General features: G+C 44.4%; 1 long non-coding RNA gene across 1 annotated transcript in view; it reads left to right on the top strand.

Annotated features, from left to right (window-relative positions):
• Positions 1 to 702: 702 nt before the first annotated feature.
• LOC142768135 (uncharacterized) overlaps positions 703 to 21,761 on the top strand; it is an 80,389-nt gene continuing 59,330 nt past the window's right edge. The window contains exon 1 of the long non-coding RNA XR_012885255.1: positions 703 to 809. This is a non-coding gene — a long non-coding RNA (uncharacterized LOC142768135). The remainder of the gene's footprint in view (positions 810 to 21,761) is intronic.

The following is a 21,761-nucleotide window of genomic DNA, read 5'->3' as shown; positions in this document are numbered from 1 at the left end:
GGAAAATGGTCTGCGTCAATGAGATTCCAGCCTAAAGATCCCACTCACTGTTACCCTCGCGCAGGACATCTAATGAATGTTTCATTCTGTCTCTAAGCTAACAGTTCTCATGGTAATGCTCACGAGGAGCTCATCGTCAAGCGAAGGTGGTGTCATTGTTCTGGTGAGTCAAACTAACACACGTCTGCGTGTTTTACATTTCAAGAATATTTAATGAAAACTGTGGTGCATACCAACGCTAAGAAATAATTATTAGTGCACACCAGTAAAATTGCTCTTGATAGGTACTAGCGCAGGTTCATTTTTCCCCACAGAAGCACCAAAAAATGTTTGAGTGAAGAATTAATGATACTAATCCGCATTTTGTGAGAAAAAAAGTGTCATTTTAAACAAAATAAAAAAAACCTCGTATTAAGGAGGTAACTTCTGCTTCTTCTGAGCGGTTGTCGGTCTCACCTAGGTACGTTCCTTAAGTGTGTTAACCTTATTCTGTTGATGCCATCCCGAAGAGTGAAAATTTCCCGTTTTTGCCATTTCATTCGAGAGGGTTGCGTACTTACAAGTAACGTCAAAACACGGGGAAGCGGTATTCCCGTGTTATCCAACTTTAGAAGCGTCAAACACAGTGGGGAACGGTCAGTTTGGATCGGAGTAAGATGCAAGGCTGAAGAAGAAGAAGAAGAACCTTCCGCGCTGGTTGCCGTAGCCGTTTCTACTGCTCTGGTTATCTTACTCGATGTACCCAACTGCCGGCTTTTTTAGCAGCAAGCAACAAGGAGAACACGAGGACAAGCTTTTAGCTTTGTATCGTGAGTACATGTTTCCTTTTAGAAGTGAATGCAGTGATAGAAGCCCTCTTAGTGCCACACACAGCAGATGAGCTAGCTTAACCACGACATTGAAAAAAACAACAAATAGTAACATTTAATTCTGTATAGGCAGGGAAGACTGATTCGTAGCCATTCTATTCCAAAACCCTACTCGAACACCCAATTATTGAAAATAGCCCTTAGCTATGTATTAATTGTCATGTGGAGCAGTCATAGAGATTGAAAAGATGGTTATGCGTAATATCAATTTTTTAGATTGCGAAGGAACGAAGATTTGGTATTTCAGAGTAAGCAGACATTCGCGTATCTACGCCGTCATAAGCCGGATTTCAATACGTACTCATATAATGCGTGTTTTCGTAAGTGCAATAACAAATAATCTCTGAGAAGTGTAGGAATGATAGTTTATTACATGCAACAGCGAGAACGCCCATTGTCAACCTATTTCAAACCACCGTCAACCTATGGCCAGCCTATGAGTTTTCATGCACTGATTGTCACGCCACCAACATCGGTGAGATAATCACCACCCAAGCACTCCGTTTAAGTGGGTAACCAGCGCAAGCTAAAACGTGCAGTCTCTGCGTTTAGCGGTGGGTTTACCCCGGCGCTGCACAGAAGCCTTTCACAATTGTTGGGTACTTGTTCGTGCTTCCTAATGAGGTTCGACAGGTTTGGCTTCGGTTTACCACAGTGTTTATTTCACATGCCACACAATGTGTCTTGCATGATCACGATTATGGAATATTGTAGTGAGTGGTTTAATTTGCTTGGCAATGTGTTAATCACTGTGGTTATTTTGAACCACAGGACGTTCCAGACGTCACAGCCGAAACCTAAGTGCTGCTGGAGAAACTCCCGATGAAAAGCGGGCGTTCGGTCACTGAACTCGCTCCCGCAATCAACACGTTGACATCATTGTGCCCACAATGCGCTTGTTCGGCGCATATTGTTGCAAGCATTTGACATAGCGAACTTGGCGGCTCAATTTGCGGCATCTGCCCCTACCAGCGCTTCCATTTTCGTTCGCCATTTAGCGTGGATTAGAAAGCGGCCGGATGATCGGTACGCAGTTGTTGCCGGTATTCGGCCTCCCGAGCCTGTTTTTGTGCTTGGACTGCAGCATCGGCACTGCTATTGCGCGCTCTGTCGCGTTTCCACTGTGGGCGTTCTTATAGTTGTCAGCGGCATACGCGTTAGGAAGCTCTCAGTAGAAACCTATGCACACGTGCTCGGCGCCACGGCTACTACGGCATGCATGGCGTCACTCGAAGTGCAGCCAGCGGCATGCGTGCTTGGGTACTATGCTGAGAACAACGTAAGTAATAGCACAGCCAATGGAGACCATTCGTGAAACGTATGCTGAATGTCTTTTTTTTTTGGTCATGTACAGCTTGCGCTGTAAAAATTATGTGTGCTTGCAAGCTGACGTTCGTGGTTCAAATGCTATCTGCCGTTGGTCAGTCGTTTCCTTTATGAAACATATGGCGACGGAATTGACTGGAATATTACCCTAAGAAAGGTTTCATGGCAAAACGTTTTTCTTCTAATTTGGACCTTCTGTTTTCAAGCAGACATGAATACGGTACTATTTAACAAATGCCCAAACCAATTAAGTTTTTGTCATTATTGGGGTAAGTGAGAAGCAACCCTATAACCTATCCTGCATATGGCTAATGAACCGGTTCTGCCGTGGTACTACCTTTGATCCTGCCCCGTCTTAAATTTTTTTGAAGGTTATGAAGTTCAAGTGAGGACAGTGCAGATTATGTTAAAGATATTACAGCTTCCTTGGTTCTCGAGTGTTCGGTGCTGTCGTCATGCACATAGTGGCTCACAGTGAACATTCTGGTTACTTGTATCCACATCGAAGTCATGTCTCTAGTTGTTTGAGGTGCCTCTGAAGGATCGCCGACTTACGCTTATTGCATTTCTCTAAGTGTTCGTAAGTTCCTGTGATTGGTGCTTCCAGTCATTGAAGCATTGCACAGGCACAGTGCAACCACCCCTACATTCCTTTTTTTAACTAATGAGGATTTCTTATGAAGATTTCTACAGTAAATTTTCATTCTAAATTTTCGTGCATCCTTGAAAAGCATTGGATTGGGGGAATTAAACGGGAAAGTGCTGAGGCTAGGCTAACTATATCAATATTCAGATCCAACGATAACTGTTGAACTATCATCATCAGTCTCACTACGCACACTGCATGGCGAATGCCTTTGCCAAGATCAGCCAATCAACCCGGTCTTGTGCTTTTTGTTACCACGTTATTCAAGCGAGATCGGGCTATACGTGGCAGCACCATCCCGCGAAAGGGTGGATAGGTAGTCGACGGCGCGTATACAAATACACGCAGCGGTGCTTCGTTGCGTTTGGTCTGAGCCGATTGTCAGCGGATGAAATATGTTGGCTACAGCGTACTGTTGATACGATCTCCTCTACTGAATCGGTTCACGATGCCTATGCAACATTAACAATACCCGCGAGTAAAGCGCATTTTGCTTTTAATAGGGATGCTCTGCCTTGGTGGTTCTCTTCACGCTTTCGCACTAAATCACGCGTTCGTTGTGTTGTTTGTACGTGGTTAGCTTGTGTTCTACCTGCTGCCCACTGCTGTAGCATGACTGAACTACCTATTTACACCTCTGTGATCTGCATATGGCAAAAAAGAGAAAAAGATAGATCGTAGAAAGCCCGCATATCTGTGCAATTCGTTCAGTACCGCCGTTCACAACCTATACTTTTAGGATTCTTTTTTTTTCTCTTATTTTGTTCACTGTGAAACGTGCGACAGTTGATAGGCCTATTCAGGAAAGCTTAGTGGCTGACGGTGTTTTGCGCTACATTGCGTTTACCACGTGTGCACACATGTTCTTGCACCAGTAAAAATCCTATATAGGAGTTCAGCAGAAAGTTTTCAACGAGAGATTACGTGCATGACAATGCTTCAACCTAGGCCTAGTTAGTTGGACAAGCATGTTTTTTTTTTCAGACAAAAATAACCACTGCCTTCTATCGGTCGCTAAGAACATCACACAAACGCTGAAAACAATGAAAAAAAGAAACAATTTCAGTAAATTTATAAAGGCATGTCCTCTGAATTCATTTTCAACGTCAATGCTTTTTAAAGCAGTTTTAAATCTAAGCACATGGTTGCGCACGTTAACTATATTTTAGGCACAGTTTACTTGTCGAAGTATCACAGTTTATGTGATAGTAATATTTTGTGTTGTGGCACCACGGCTAGATAAACACAACTAAGGCTCTTCACATGATTGGCAAACTGCAGTGCCGTAGGGTTACACTTACCAACAACGCGCAAGTGCATGGCGTAGAGCCCCTTTCTTCTTTTTCACAACCGAGTCACTATGAAACGCTGGATTCACACACCACCTAATAGTCCGCATGTTCGAAAGGATGCCAAGAGCATTTTGCAATGTGCTTGAAAGAGAAAGCCCTCTCTCACTCTGAAATAATTTTGCTGAATGAAGGGTACGATGACAACAAATAGAATTTAAGAAAGTTGCACTTGCCGATTTTATTACAATGCATTAGCAGCCGAGGAAGACCAAAGGCTTTCGTACGTCGCTTCAGGCATACGTGGAAACAGTTACACTAGCGCTTACATGACTGGACAAATCACACTTTAGGAATGTGCATGACGTACACGCACATGTAAACACGACGTGGCGCATAGACGACGTACGGAGCAATCCACACTTCACTACTTCGGCGAGTTGCCGCCAGGCAGTGACTCTGCTTGATTTCGCGGCCAATACCTGCGACCTTTTCATCTCATCGGCCCACTTAACTTTCTGTTTCCTCACCATGCGTTCGCCTTCTCTGGGAATCCAGTCAGTTACCCTTAATGACTAGCGATTATCCTGCCTACGTGCTACATGCCCAGCTCATGTCCATTTCTTGTTCTTGGTTATCGATATAATATCCTTAACCCTGGTTTGTTTCCTGACATTATCTTACCTTTTCTTGTCTCGTAAGGTGGTTCCTATCATTTTTCCCATCGCTCACTGTGTCCTCCTCTATTTAATTGGAAACGTTTTTGTAAGTCACCAGGTTTCCTCTCTGTAGGTAAGTACTGTCAATATGCAGCTGTTATATACATTCATCATGAGGGCTAGTAGCAGACTACCATTCATGATTTGAGAATGCTTGCCGAATCTAATCCACCCCATCTTTATTCTTTTAGTTATTTCACTATCATCATTATACTCCGTGGTTACTACCTGTCATAAGTAGACATATTCTTTTACAACTGCCAGCGTCTCTCCACCTATCGAAAGTGCTGGTTTATGCCGGGACTGTTGTACATTACTTTAAATTTGTGCATAATAATATTGAGACCCACTTTTCGGCTTTCCGTGTTCAATTCAGTATTCATTGTAAGATTCCACGATAAACAGGCAAAGGCCGAAAAGCGCGATCTTTTTATTCTTTTTCTTCGTCTTTTCCTTCTTCCCACCAAATCTGTCCATCGTAGTACCAACCCACTACACTTTCCCTGCCTTTATTTTATCACTCCACTCCAAATAATGAATGACATTGTAAATGGCTGCTATTTCCATCAAACCGTTTTCTGTCATGTAGCCGATAGTCTTCAGCCCTCCTTCTTTTTCTGTTAGTTTCACCACTCTAAAGGGACCTACAAGCTTTGTGTAAGTACTACCATAACCTTTCTGCACCAGAGCCATTCCACCTAGTGCTATCGCTTGAATGTTTGTGCTATGACGCTTGTCGAAATTTCTATTCGTAGCTTCTATGGGCTTCTATTGTTGGTCAGACGTTTTCTTTGTTTCTTTCAAGTGAAGCTTCTCTGCCATGCCAAGTGTGTCATCCGCAGTTAAATAGGCAGTTTCACCAAAGGCGGCGTATTGAGGTCTGCACTCAAGAGTGGTTGCATGTGATCATTTGTGGTGCGACACAGCTGCTTGGAGGCAACGCTACCACCCAGCTGGAAATCCCGGGTAAATACTTACATGTTGTTCGACATCTTGTATCACATGCTCCGCTAGTCGTTTAGCTGATTGGTGGTATGGGGCTGTAAACTTCATGACAATGTTTCTTTCTTTTGCCTTTTTTGCGAATATATGGTTCTTGAACGTGGCTCAATTGTCGGAGACAACACACTTCACCCACCCCTTTAAACATGCTTCTGCTCAAGAGTGATATGACAGTAGCGGCATTTTCTTTTCCTGAGTTGGCGGCTAGCATCCGTGGGCATTCATCAATGCACACTAAAAAAGGATTGTGTTTTGTTCCCTCCTTCGCTTTTTTTGTTCAGTTCAGCTAAATCAGCGTGCACGTTTTCAAACAAAGCATTTGAGTAAGGTGGAAATATCATGCTGTCTGTCTTTTGCTTAAATTTTGCTTTGTTCAGTTGAAAATCCTGACAAGAGCTAATGCAATCGCAAATAAATTTTTTTATGCGAGGCCACGCAAATCTTCTCATTTTGTAGTATGTTCGCCTGAAGCCTTCATGCCCTCATGACTGTACTGCCGTGTTAAAAGTCAAGAAGTCTTTTTCTCACAGTATCCGGTACCTGAAATTTGTAATCTACAATCACCAGCGTCTCAGTGACTTCCCTTATTTGAAATGAGTTAACGCTCTCATCGTCGGTACAGTTATTGGTGATGGGAAGTCTAGAAAGGGCGTCAGCGTATGACAAACCTTGTCCGCTTCTGTGATTCACCTCAAAATCAAATTACTGGATTTCACCTATCCATCTAGCGATTCAGCCTTTCGCTTGAGCACCGTTTAGCAGATATGTAAACGCCTCAGGGTCAGTGCACATCTTGAATTTTGTGCCCTCTAAGTATGATCGAAAATACCTAATCGCCAATACAACAGCCAATGCCTCTTTTCAGTCATGCTGTAATTTAGTTCCGACTTCGTGAAGGTGTAGGAGTCATATCCTATCACTTGTCGTTGTGTCTGTTCTTTGGTACAGCACAGCAGCTGCGCTGTAGTTCAGTGCGTCCGTTGTGAGTTCAAATGGAACAGGGAAGTCCGGCAGTGTAAGAACTAGATCTGATAATATGGCTAATACCAAGTTTTTGTACACCCCCTGTTACTCTTATATCCAGATTAAATCTGTGTCTTTACGAAGGAAGTTTTTCAGCGGCTTCGCTCGTGGTGCAAAATACTTATGTAGCTTCTAAAATGTCTTGCGAGGCCTAGAAACACTCTGACTACGTGTACATTGACTGGCTTCTTTGTCGATTGTGCACGATGTACGGACTCTCGTTTCGTACTCTTTGTATATCCGTCCAAAATGCGCCCGAGAAATGTAACCTCTTGTTTGAGAAATTTCATATTCCTAAAGTTGACCTTTAGTTGGACGTCCCTCAGTGCCATCAAAATAGATGTCAATGCTCTGCATGCGATGTTTGATTTTTGAAATAGACTATGATGTGGTCTACGTATACAATGCGGAATTATCTATGGAATGGCTCGAGAACACTATTGATCATTTTTTGAAACGATGTCGTACTGTTTCTTCACCCGAAAGGTAAATAAATATATTCGTACATGTAAAATGAGGTGACAAAAGCCGTCTACATTTTGTGTTTCTCTTCCAGCGGAGTCTGCCAAATCCTTCGCAGAGGTCTATACGGAAAAGCAGCTTGAAGCCTTTGGTTTATTCAAATATTTTATCAATCCTGGACATCGGAAAATGAAATGTCTGTTCGGCAATTTAGAATCCGGTAATCAATGCACAGTCGTAAAAATTCGTCTGTTTTTTAAGCCAAAGTAATAGGCGAGACGAATGTAGAGAAGGGCGGCCGTATTATTCCAGCATCTAACATATTCTGGATTTCAGTCTTCAGCCAAATTTTCTAGTCGCGGGACATGCTGTACGGTTTTTTTTTGACCAGCGTACTATGTTTCAGCCCAAAGAGAACACTAAGTATGTTGTTGCCGGTGGATAGTTGCCTAGACAGGCAAGTGCTGGGAATTTCTCACGCAGGTGTTTTTCACACTAAACAAGGTGGTCCGCAACGTAGAACGACGCGCACGTCTCTTGTGCCACACTTACTTTATCGTTTCAATAAAGATTTAACTTACGGTGTCTACATATCAGGTCGAGAAAGTAAAAATTTAGAGTCACACCTTTTTACTACAAGAGCGTCAATGTCGGCATTCTGGCCTTCAAGAGGGACACTTGTTCTCACCCATTTATCATAAATTTGTATCCTTCCATTAAAACTTTGCACTTGTACCGACCTCCTTCAAATAATTTCTTTCCTCTTTACAAGCGCCGCATTTATGACAGTCGCCGTATACTCGTCTTCTTTCTTCAAAAACCAAGCTACCGAGCTTAGTTTGCTGCGTCACAGAATGAAGCAAAAGCAAGACAGCAGCAAGAAACACACAGATCTTCGTCTAGCTGCGAAAACGACAAAAAACACTGTTGGAGACTTCGTTAGGGTGAGAAAACCCTACTTCGTCTTCAAAGGAGACCTTTTGTTTCGCTGTCCCTGTACAATTGTCGAACAACGCGGACCTTTCTGTTTCCGTCTCGATGATGGCAAGGTATGGAATGCATCTACGCTTGCCATAGTTCCTTCAGATGTCTACGTCTTGCATTCACAGAAGAACTGGAGCGTGCCGGAGGCTAGCACACTGATGTCACCATTACTGGAACATGCGGAGCTACCAGCTGCTCGTCAGGCATCTCAAGTGGCAGCCGTAGCTATTGTTGTTCCACCGACCACTCATACGGCTCACGATGCCGGAACGAAGTAGGTGCACCTCTTTCTGCTTGGTTAGCCAAACAAGCTGTTTGAGACCCAAGCCTGCCTAAACCACAACCGTTAATGGCTCTAGAACGTGTACAACCACCAAGGGCAAGACGTCCTCCAAAACGATACGACGACTATGTATGATAGCGGGTTTCCTCTTTTGCAGTTTGTTTCCTTTTTTAATTAGTGTTAGATGTTGTAGTTGTGGTAACTGTTTTTTAACACACTAACAGCGTAGTTTTAAGGGAGGAAATATGTTATGTCGCTAGTTTCGCTTTCAATAGATAGTCTAGCAACATTCGTTGTCTTGTTGTTGTCTTACATATACACGCGTTCTAAAATAAAGCTTCATACAGTTTGTTGTGTTATAGAAGCGTATCCTCTCCCTTCGTCATGGCTCCAGGCCACGATACCACAGGAAGCTTAAACAGCCTTCTCCCAAGGACAGGGGCACGTGCGTATTCTTGCCGCGAAGTGGTAGCATAGTGTCTGTTAGGTCGTGCTTTGGTACCACAAGGGAGGCATGGACGCCGTCCATTAGTGGTCTGGTGGGCAGCTGGAGTGATGGTCGGGTTGTCGACACAATCGCCTAAAAAGCATAGACGGCGTTCCTGGGTGCCACCTGCACGACCTGTGAGGACGTGTGCAGGTGGCATCAACCGAAAGGATCACTTGTCGAACTGCGCCATTGTAATGAATACAGACACAGAGATAGCGCTCGTAGAGTTGATGTTGATGCTGATGGCCTCAGATGGATAGTGCTCACCCACAGAGGGGGAGGGGCCAAGAACCGGGTGGCATGATACCTAAATAAAACTAAAATGAAAATATACCCAATCTAAAAAAGTAGTTTAGAAATAATACTACCAATAAACAAAAATGTTTGCTGAGCAAGCGGTTAAACCATCTATTGTTTTTGACATACATAGCTACGAATTAAAAACTTAAGATCTGAAAAGTTTAGGGTTCACTAGCATGGTAATCTTTTAGTTGCGTTGATGTAATCAAACACAGTGGAGCATATATCCCTGTGGCAGTAACCAAATGAAGTTCCGCCAAGTGACAAAATTGCTGGTAGATTTACTTCTATTCCGAGCTTTTGTAAAAGGGCTAGTAAAAATCTTTTCCTCTGATAAGAATAACGATGACAGAATAAAGAGAAGTGTTCAATTGTTTCAATTTCGTTGCACTAAATGCATAGCGGTGACGCCTTGAGTCGAGATTTTTAAGGTAATAATGTAGTTGTATCCTCAGTGATCCTCAGTGGTTGTATGATCAGTGATAATTTTCCTATCCCTTTAGTGACTATTTCTATTCGATTTCGCAATATTTATTACCATGTGGTTCATAATGCCTCCTTCCCATTTTCATTTTTCTTCCAAAACTCAGCTTGATACGTTTGTGATACCTAAGCTTCTGCACTCCCATTCATCTATTTTCACCACCCTTAGCGGATCATACATCCTACGTGAGATCATCGAGTGATGTATCGTCGAATTCACGTTTCCCTACTTCCATGTTTTCCGCCCTTCGCACTCCTCGGCACTGTTTCAAACCAATAAATCCAGCATTTCTCACATCTATTAGCATTATGCCTGTTGGGTCAGTATATTCATCCATAACTTCTATGTGCGCAATTATATTTCCTAATATAATTATCTCGCACTCTTGTCCTAGTTCATCAATGTCATTTTATATGCACTGCACCATTTCTTGGTTTTTATCTCTGGCTTTCACCCCTATCCGAATGTATACAAAACGGAGGAGCGTCATATGCTCTGCCATTTTCCCCTCTTGCCATAAATGATCCCTGCACTCCTGCTTGACCCATTGCCAGTCTGTACTTTTATGATTAAATGTCCCAATGCCACCCTCTTTCGGCGGCCTTCTGTTCTATCAAATTATTCACATGCGTAGTCCGGACTGCTAGGAGGTGGTTGTTCCCTGTTCCTAAGAGTTTTTGCTACAAATCTGTATACCATGAGCTTCTCCTCCCTTAGGTGTTTTTCTATTTCTGCTTTCTTCAACCCATTCCTGCCATCCTGCAAGTTAATATACCCTACGTCTGTTTTGCTCGGCCCTCGTGCCTACGTCAATTTCTCCCCCGCACTCTACGTGTCATGGATAATAGTGCAACTTTGCAATCGAATCTGTCTATACCACTTGTCCAAGAGTCCCACTCCCCCTAGTTGCTTTCCTCGTTACTAGCTATTCTAGAGGCCGAAAGGCACACGTGCCCCCCCTCCCACAAAGCTACTGCACATCCTGCAAGTCGCCAACCCACCTCATGACCTAGCCTCCTATTGAATTAAATTTAATCTTGTTGACAACCATCCCACCCATGCGCCTCTCTGTTGATTTCCACTACCTCAAAGCCTTGATCTCGACTCTTTTGTCATATCTTTTTGCGTCAACAACGACTGTTTGCAGGTTACCGTCATGCACCGGTACCTCCGGTATTGTGCAACAGGTGCCCTTATTGGTTGTCACCCCTGTAACAAACCGCGATGTAAAGTTTGTGCGCTTATGACCACTGCGACTGTTGCTAAAAGCTGGGCATCTAACTTTTCACTTAAGAATAAAGGGTCTTGTACTGCGATAGCAGCAACATCTTTCAATGTTTTGCATGCTCAATCTGCCACGTGCAATACATCGGTCAAACCGAGACATCCTTTCGTATCCGTTTCAAAAACACCAAATCACACGTAAACAGTTTGCCACATCTTCCATTGTCGAAGCATTTTCATCTACCATTACATTCGTTTGACAAGGTTATGGGGACATTATTAGAATCAGGCTTTAAACCTCATCATGATCGCGATACTCAAGAATCTTTCCTGATCGCGATAAATTCAATAGTGTGTTATCTGGCATTAACCAATGCGTAGGCAAAGTGTGATGTCTTTCTATGATGCCCTCACGTCCGCATTTGGGCGAAATATTTAAACAAGCATCTCTTACGTATTGTTTACTTTCTAAAGGTTATCACTTTTTTTTCATGCGTGATCGTCGTCAATGGTCAATAGTACAAATGCATTTTTACATGCCCATAATCTTGTCTACTGTATTACAATTTTTCTAATGCTTTTTTTAGTGTTGTCGCGGCTGTTCTGAAAATTTCTGGACACTCATATGCTGATCGCGCGTGTTTGGTACTCCCGTGTTCATGCCTGCTCGTAAAAGCGACCACACACTCGTATTTCTGTTCATCCTGACGAATGCCGTGCCACTGCCGAAATGTAAAGTGAAAAACTATGCAATTTTCTTCAGTGTGCTCCTTTATTTCTTGACTATATGTGCACCGTAGATATATATATATATATATATATATATATATATATATAGTGGGAGTAATTATTCAATGGGCCAGTTAGTCTTCGTGAAGGTATGGGATATGGCACAACGGGAGCGTTGTCAACAAGGATAAATATAATTATTTCCCAACGGTTTCGGGAGGGGACCTCCCTTCATCAGGGGATGAGTTATACTGACATGAGCTTCCAAAACTTCCTTGCTGCCGCGTCCCTCTCGCCTTGAAAGACGTTTGCGAGAGTGAGAGGGAACTGGAAGAAGGAAAAAAAGGAGAAAAAAGACGAAAAAAGAAAGAAAAGAAAGAAAGTAAAAAAGAGGAAGAACCACTGTCAACACTGAGAACGAAGCCAACTGTCCGTCTACATCCACCTACGGTTCATATCACGTGCTGTTCAGTTCTTGGCGTGTGTCGGGCCACCCAAGATTGTCGCCGCGGTGCCGGGAGGGTCCGGGACGGCGTGCCTAAAGAAAGGGGTTTCCCCGTAATTGGTCGTTCGGCGGGCGGCGGGCGGTGTGTGTAAAGGAAAGGTTTCTCGTTAATGGGTCGGTCGGCTATTTACCTTTAATCTTCGTCCGTTTCCCTTCAACGGTCATGAAGTGGTAGGCGAACGTAAACACTTTGTATGTGCATGTGAAAAAAAAAAGGACAGTGTACACGTACGAGTCAGTCAGAAAAAAGCATAGTCTCCAGCTATCAATCTTTGTCATCAATTTTCTCCTGGCTTACTTTTCGGAGGCAGTTGAGTTTTCCGGGGTCGTCGTTGATACCGGCTACTAATGTACGAAATTTGAAAATAAAATATGCCTCACGCTGTTCGCGCTCGCGTCTGTTTGAAAAACCGGACTGCAAAAGAGTTACGCTAATATTTTTAAAACTGTGGTTTGGCAGGCGCAGATGTCTAGATAAAGGTAGCTTCGGCAGTGAAGTGGCGTGGTACCGGTGATTATTGAACCGCAGCCGAAATGGCGTGTCTGTTTGGCCGATATATTCTTGTCCGCAGATGTTGCAATGTAGATGTATATTACGTTACTGGAGTCACAATTAAGGCTTTCAGTTATGCAGAATTTGAAATCCGAGAAGTTCGCTTTGGATTCACGTGTTGTGAGCATCTGTGGGCATACCTTGCATCGAGATTTTCCGCAGGGATGGCACCCTGATTGAATTTTGGGGGTGTTTGTTTTTGCCCTGACAAGAATGTCCTTCAGATTTTTATCCCGGCGGTACACCACGTGAGGTGGCTTCGCGAAAATAGAAGTTAGTCGTTTGCTTTGCCTGATTATGTTGAAATGGCGGGAAAGTATGTTGTTGATTCATGGCGCTGATGAGGAGTAAGTTAGTACAAGGTTCGTTTGGGAAGTCGTTTTAGGTACTTTGTTTGGTCCCTTAATTATATCATTCCTGTTCACGTTGCGAGCACGTAGTATGGCATCGTCAATAATGTCTTCCGGATAATTTTGTTTCAATAAGGAATGCTTTAGGTGTTCCGCGTGTCTGTCAAACTCCCGCATATCGGTGCATAATCTTCGGTACCGGTAGGCCTGAGAATATGGAATACCCGTTTTGCAATGCTTTGGGTGGCTGCTGTTGAAATGTAGGTACATTTGACGGTCTGTAGGCTTTTTGTAAAGGTTTGTTGACAAGCGGTCATTTTCAACCGTGACAGTAACGTCCAAAAAGTTAATGCTAGTTTTGGAAATTTTGTGCGTAAATTTTATTGACGGGTGGCATTTGTTGAAATCCTCTATGAAGCGGAAAAGACTTCCCTCATCATGGTTCCATATCAAGAAAATATCGTCTAAGTATCTTCTGTAGTAGAAAGGTTTCAAGGTGCGTCCCTCAATGAATGGGATTTCAAGTGAAGCCATAAAGGTGCTCGCGAAGTTTGGGGCCATTTTCGTGCCCATTGCAGTGCCACTGACCTGAAGGAAATGCTTGCCGTTGAACTCAAAATGGCTATAATTTAGTACAAGTTCAAGAAGTGTAAACAATACCTCGCCACTTACACTAGTTGATGAGTCAGATTTTACATATTCAGAAACCATAGCCGCTATTTCGTCATGGTGGGGTATGTTGGTGTACAGTGAGCAGACGTCCATGGTCACCAGAAAACTGCCGCCTGGGATGTCGAGACTTCGCAGATGAAGTAGTTTGTGTCCTTTAGGTAATAGGGAAAATTTGGGGGGATGTTTTTTATTAAGGAATTGATGAATTCTGATATATTTTCTGTTGATGTGCTGTTACTGGATACTATCGAACGTCCTGGATTACCTGCCTTGTGTATTTTGGGGAGCAAACAGAATCGACCGGGAACAGAGTGGGCCGGTAACATTGCTTTTAACATTTTGCCGGTAATTTTCTCGTCCCGGCGGAGATTGTTTAGGGTTACTTTTATCTCCCTTTCAAATTCGGGAGTCGGGTCCGTTGGAAGTTCTTTGTAGAATTTTGTGTCTGATAGCTGTCGTTCCCCTTCCTTTAAGTAGTCCGACGTATTTAGAATTACTATGCAGCCTCCTTTATCAGCCGGTTTGATAGTAATTCCAGTGTTTTTTCGTAGTTCATCGAGTGCCCTTCGTTCTGACTTTGATATGTTGTTTCGAAATGGACGATTTTTTCCATATGCTCTGATGATATCTTTTTGAACTGCTGATATATACATATCGAGGTGCTTGTCCCTCTGCTCACCCGGACACCATGATCTGTCACCACCAATCACTCTATTCTCGTTCGTACAGTCCTTGCGATCATGAAAGTATTCACGGAGGCGGAGATTACGCGCAAAGTTATCGAGGTCTTGGTACAGTTCAAATTCATTGAATTTACCGGATGATGGACAAAAGGTCAAGCCTCTCGACAAAAGTTGAAGCTGAGCGGGTGTGAGTGTTGTTTTTGACAGATTGAGGACATTTTCCTCATAAGTTTTCGGCTGCTCTTGGCTATCACGTGGCACGGGAGTGTCAGTGTCATATTCGAGAGTAAGGATGTTTTGATTAGGATTGCACTGTGGTTCTGAGTTCCCATTTTTCTCCTCAAAGTTAGGTTGAGGTACGGGTGGTCCCTGGTGTTCTTGTACGGCCTCATTCCTATTTTCCTGTTGCAGAGCAGTGGAGCTACTGCAATCCCGCTTGAATTTTCTATCTTTTACTACTGAAATTTCGCCTCTCTTCTTTAGTTCATATCTTTCCAGTTCTCTTGCCTCATGCTCTCCGAGATTAGATACCAATTTCTGCGTGGCCTCCGTGACACTGTGTTCGGCGGCCTTACGCTCACAATGGTCCGCAATGACCCGAGTCAGTTGCAAGGACGCTTCTAGTAATATTTTTTCCCACTTCCCCCTTTCTGCTTCACTTAGTGTAGACATTGAGGGGTTGCAGGCTGGGCGGGGACCCTTAGGTGCAATTTCGTGAGATAGATATTTGGTTAGTTGTTCCACGTGTTTTTCGTATTGCACCCGCTTTTCAATGATTTTCCTAATCGATAGAAATGAGTGGGACCATGCGTGTTTAAGACTGCCCGTACCTTTTGTTTCCCCGTGTCATTTGGAAGCCGCCGCCTTGGTCTTCGCCGCATTCGTCCGCCTGGTGTTGTAAGGCCTCGCTGGTGGGAGTGGCGCCGTCGTCACTGCTGGGACCCTGGATGGCTCTTTGTGTCCCTCGGCTCCCTGTTGTTGAGTGGGTTTGGCACTGGAGTTTGCCGTGCAAGCCGTTGCCGCCGATCTCTGACTCACTGGTGGGACCCGCTGGCTCGCTGGCCTCGCTGGTGGTAGTGGCGACATCGTCACTGCTGGTGCCCTGGATGGCTCTGTGTGTCGCTCGGCTTCTTGTTGTTGAGGGGGCTTGGCACTGGAGTTGTCCGTGCAAGCGATTGCCGCCGATCTCCATGCCGCCGACGTCCTTTGCAGCTGCACCCTCGTGTGCTGTGCCAGCAGCGCGACCCCCTCGAAGCTTGCATGTAAGCCGTCAGCAGCCAGGAAGCGGCGCAGCGGGAGTGTTGAGAAACCATGTTCGACGTAATAGAACACGCCACTTCACTGCCGAAGCTACCTTTATCTAGACATCTGCGCCTGCCAAACCACGGTTTTAAAAATATTAGCGTAACTCTTTTGCAGTCCGGTTTTTCAAACAGACGCGAGCGCGAACAGCGTGAGGCATATTTTATTTTCAAATTTCGTACATTAGTAGCCGGTATCAACGAGGACCCCGGAAAACTCAACTGCCTCCGAGAAGTAAGCCAGGAGAAAATTGGTGACAAAGATTGATAGCTGGAGACCATGCTTTTTTCTGACTGACTCGTACGTGTACACTGTCCTTTTTTTTCACATGCACATACAAAGTGTTTACGTTCGCCTACCACTTCATGACCGTTGAAGGGAAACGGACGAAGATTAAAGGTAAATAGCTGACTGACCCATTAACGAGAAACCTTTCCTTTACACACACCGCCCGCCGCCCGCCGAACGACCAATTACGGGGAAACCCCTTTCTTTAGGCACGCCGTCCCGGACCCTGCCGGCACCGCGGCGACAATCTTGGGTGGCCCGACACACGCCAAGAACTGAACAGCACGTGATATGAACCGTAGGTGGATGTAGACGGACAGTTGGCTTCGTTCTCAGTGTTGACAGTGGTTCTTCCTCTTTTTTACTTTCTTCCTTTTCTTTCTTTTTTCGTCTTTTTTCTCCTTTTTTTCCTTCTTCCAGTTCCCTCTCACTCTCGCAAACGTCTTTCAAGGCGAGAGGGACGCGGCAGCAAGGAAGTTTTGGAAGCTCATGTCAGTATAACTCATCCCCTGATGAAGGGAGGTCCCCTCCCGAAACCGTTGGGAAATAAATATATTTATCCTTGTTGACAACGCTCCCGTTGTGTCATATCCCATACCTTCACGAAGACTAACTGGCCCATTGAATTATTACTCCCACTGACCTGAACCATGGCTGCCAGTACATCATCAACGGAGCGTTTGTCGCGGAGATATCCAAATTACCCTACGAAGTGTGCCGTCATCGGGGACTCAATCATGCGGTACGTCCACACGCACTTCAGCCCGAACGACTCGTCGACGCCGTGCTTCATCTCCTATGGTGGTGCTATGTTTTCGGACATTCCGGCGCTACTTGAGTACCTACCTCACCGGGTGGACACGTTGTTTCTGCATGTGGGCACCACGGACATCCTGAAGACGAGCTCTTCAAGATCACTGGATTCGTTGAGGGAGGCATTGAAGCGAATGATGCAGATGCGCCCGAACATCAAGACACTGCATCTTAGTCTGCCACTACCTCGCGCACCCAATCGCCGACGGCGGGACTCGAACTGGCGATCAATGAATCGGTTTAATATGGAGGTACAGCGATTCAGCAGAGAGGTCCACCGTCTCTGCCACTACGGGTTGTTGGGAGCAGGCGTCTATTACGTCGAACATGGTTTCTCAACACTCCCGCTGCGCCGCTTCCTGGCTGCTGACGGCTTACATGCAAGCTTCGAGGGGGTCGCGCTGCTGGCACAGCACACGAGGGTGCAGCTGCGATGGACGTCGGCGGCATGGAGATCGGCGGCAATCGCTTGCACGGACAACTCCAGTGCCAAGCCCCCTCAACAACAAGAAGCCGAGCGACACACAGAGCCATCCAGGGCACCAGCAGTGACGATGTCGCCACTACCACCAGCGAGGCCAGCGAGCCAGCGGGTCCCACCAGTGAGTCAGAGATCGGCGGCAACGGCTTGCACGGCAAACTCCAGTGCCAAACCCACTCAACAACAGGGAGCCGAGGGACACAAAGAGCCATCCAGGGTCCCAGCAGTGACGACGGCGCCACTCCCACCAGCGAGGCCTTACAACACCAGGCGGACGAATGCGGCGAAGACCAAGGCGGCGGCTTCCAAATGACACGGGGAAACAAAAGGTACGGGCAGTCTTAAACACGCATGGTCCCACTCATTTCTATCGATTAGGAAAATCATTGAAAAGCGGGTGCAATACGAAAAACACGTGGAACAACTAACCAAATATCTATCTCACGAAATTGCACTTAAGGGTCTCCGCCTAGCCTGCAACCCCTCAATGTCTACACTAAGTGAAGCAGAAAGGGGGAAGTGGGAAAAAATATTACTAGAAGCGTCCTTGCAACTGACTCGGGTCATTGCGGACCATTGTGAGCGTAAGGCCGCCGAACACAGTGTCACGGAGGCCACGCAGAAATTGGTATCTAATCTCGGAGAGCATGAGGCAAGAGAACTGGAAAGATATGAACTAAAGAAGAGAGGCGAAATTTCAGTAGTAAAAGATAGAAAATTCAAGCAGGATTGCAGTAGCTCCACTGCTCTGCAACAGGAAAATAGGAATGAGGCCGTACAAGAACACCAGGGACCACCCGCACCTCAACCTAACTTTGAGGAGAAAAATGGGAACTCAGAACCACAGTGCAATCCTAATCAAAACATCCTTACTCTCGAATATGACACTGACACTCCCGTGCCACGTGATAGCCAAGAGCAGCTGAAAACTTATGAGGAAAATGTCCTCAATCTGTCAAACACAACACTCACACCCGCTCAGCTTCAACTTTTGTCGAGAGGCTTGACCTTTTGTCCATCATCCGGTAAATTCAATGAATTTGAACTGTACCAAGACCTCGATAACTTTGCGCGTAATCTCCGCCTCCGTGAATACTTTCATGATCGCAAGGACTGTACGAACGAGAATAGAGTGATTGGTGGTGACAGATCATGGTGTCCGGGTGAGCAGAGGGACAAGCACCTCGATATGTATATATCAGCAGTTCAAAAAGATATCATCAGAGCGTATGGAAAAAATCGGCCATTTCGAAACAACATATCAAAGTCAGAACGAAGGGCACTCGATGAACTACGAAAAAACACTGGAATTACTATCAAACCGGCTGATAAAGGAGGCTGCATAGTAATTCTAAATACGTCGGACTACTTAAAGGAAGGGGAACGACAGCTATCAGACACAAAATTCTACAAAGAACTTCCAACGGACCCGACTCCCGAATTTGAAAGGGAGAAAAAAGTAACCCTAAACAATCTCCGCCGGGACGAGAAAATTACCGGCAAAATGTTAAAAGCATTGTTACCGGCCCACTCTGTTCCCGGTCGATTCTATTTGCTCCCCAAAATACACAAGGCAGGTAATCCGGGACGTTCGATAGTATCCAGTAACAGCACATCAACAGAAAATATATCAGAATTCATCAATTCCTTAATAAAAAACATCCCCCCAAATTTTCCCTATTACCTAAAGGACACAAACCACTTCATCTGCGAAACTTCAAGTCTCGACATCCCAGGCGGCAGTTTTCTGGTGACCATGGACGTCTGCTCACTGTACACCAACATACCCCACCATGGCGGAATAGCGGCTATGGTTTCTGATTATGTAAAATCTGACTCATCAACTAGTGTAAGTGGCGAGGTACTGTTTACACTTCTTGAACTTGTACTAAATTATAACCATTTTGAGTTCAACGGCAAGCATTTCCTTCAGGTCAGTGGCACTGCAATGGGCACGAAAATGGCCCCAAACTTCGCGAGCACCTTTATGGCTTCACTTGAAATCCCATTCATTGAGGGACGCACCTTGAAACCTTTCTACTACAGAAGATACTTAGACGATATTTTCATGATATGGAACCATGATGAGGGAAGTCTTTTCCGCTTCATAGAGGATTTCAACAAATGCCACCCGTCAATAAAATTCACGCACAAAATTTCCAAAACTAGCATTAACTTTTTGGACGTTATTGTCACGGTCGAAAATGACCGCTTGTCAACAAACCTTTTCAAAAAGCCTACAGACCGTCAAATGTACCTACATTTCAACAGCAGCCACCCAAAGCATTGCAAAACGGGTATTCCATATTCTCAGGCCTACCGGTACCGAAGAATATGCACCGATATGCGGGAATTTGACAGACACGCGGAACACCTAAAGCATTCCTTATTGAAACAAAATTATCCGGAAGACATTATTGACGATGCCGTACTACGTGCTCGCAACGTGAACAGGAATGATATAATTAAGGGACCAAACAAAGTACCTAAAACGACTTCCCAAACGAACCTTGTACTAACTTACTCCTCATCAGCGCCACGAATCAACAACATACTTTCCCGCCATTTCAACATAATCAGGCAAAGCAAACGACTAACTTCTAATTTCGCGAAGCCACTTCACGTGGTGTACCGCCGGGATAAAAATCTGAAGGACATTCTTGTCAGGGCAAAAACAAACACCCCCAAAATTCAATCAGGGTGCCATCCCTGCGGAAAATCTCGATGCAAGGTATGCCCACAGATGCTCACAACACGTGAATCCAAAGCGAACTTCTCGGATTTCAAATTCTGCATAACTGAAAGCCTTAATTGTGACTCCAGTAACGTAATATACATGCTACATTGCAACATCTGCGGACAAGAATATATCGGCCAAACAGACACGCCATTTCGGCTGCGGTTCAATAATCACCGGTACCACGCCACTTCACTGCCGAAGCTACCTTTATCTAGACATCTGCGCCTGCCAAACCACAGTTTTAAAAATATTAGCGTAACTCTTTTGCAGTCCGGTTTTTCAAACAGACGCGAGCGCGAACAGCGTGAGGCATATTTTATTTTCAAATTTCGTACATTAGTAGCCGGTATCAACGAGGACCCCGGAAAACTCAACTGCCTCCGAAAAGTAAGCCAGGAGAAAATTGATGACAAAGATTGATAGCTGGAGACCATGCTTTTTTCTGACTGACTCGTACGTGTACACTGTCCTTTTTTTTTCACATGCACATACAAAGTGTTTACGTTCGCCTACCACTTCATGACCGTTGAAGGGAAACGGACGAAGATTAAAGGTAAATAGCCGACCGACCCATTAACGAGAAACCTTTCCTTTACACACACCGCCCGCCGCCCGCCGAACGACCAATTACGGGGAAACCCCTTTCTTTAGGCACGCCGTCCCGGACCCTCCCGGCACCGCGGCGACAATCTTGGGTGGCCCGACACACGCTAAGAACTGAACAGCACGTGATATGAACCGTAGGTGGATGTAGACGGACAGTTGGCTTCGTTCTCAGTGTTGACAGTGGTTCTTCCTCTTTTTTACTTTCTTTCTTTTCTTTCTTTTTTCGTCTTTTTTCTCCTTTTTTTCCTTCTTCCAGTTCCCTCTCACTCTCGCAAACGTCTTTCAAGGCGAGAGGGACGCGGCAGCAAGGAAGTTTTGGAAGCTCATGTCAGTATAACTCATCCCCTGATGAAGGGAGGTCCCCTCCCGAAACCGTTGGGAAATAAATATATTTATCCTTGTTGACAACGCTCCCGTTGTGCCATATCCCATACCTTCATATATATATATATATATATATATATATATATATATATATATATATATATAATAAGGGAGAGAAGTGTATACCTAAGGGCTCGTAGTTCCGTGTTTTAACACAATATTAATGAGATATAACAGACAGTAATGCCAAGGAATGCACAGGGGAAGTTATTAGAACCAATGGAATGTAAATAAGAAGAAAGAAGAAAGAAAAGTGGATGAAAAAATTACCAGCTGTGAGCATATATATATATAATATATATATATATATATATATATATATATATATATATATATATATATATATATATATATATATATATATATTTATATATATATATAGAACGAAATGTAATGCATATGTGAAGGAAAAAAAGTGAATGAAAAGATAACCTGCTGGAAGTATATATATGTATATATATATATATATATATATATATATATATATATATATATATATAGTCTTTCGATGACACTGGTTAATATTTTTGACGAACGGGGTGTGTATATCCATC

This window comes from Rhipicephalus microplus, chromosome 1 (genome assembly GCF_043290135.1).
Source record: "Rhipicephalus microplus isolate Deutch F79 chromosome 1, USDA_Rmic, whole genome shotgun sequence".
In the NCBI taxonomy this organism is placed as follows: Eukaryota; Metazoa; Arthropoda; class Arachnida; order Ixodida; family Ixodidae; genus Rhipicephalus; species Rhipicephalus microplus.
This window is presented reverse-complemented; position numbering and strand designations above follow the sequence as displayed.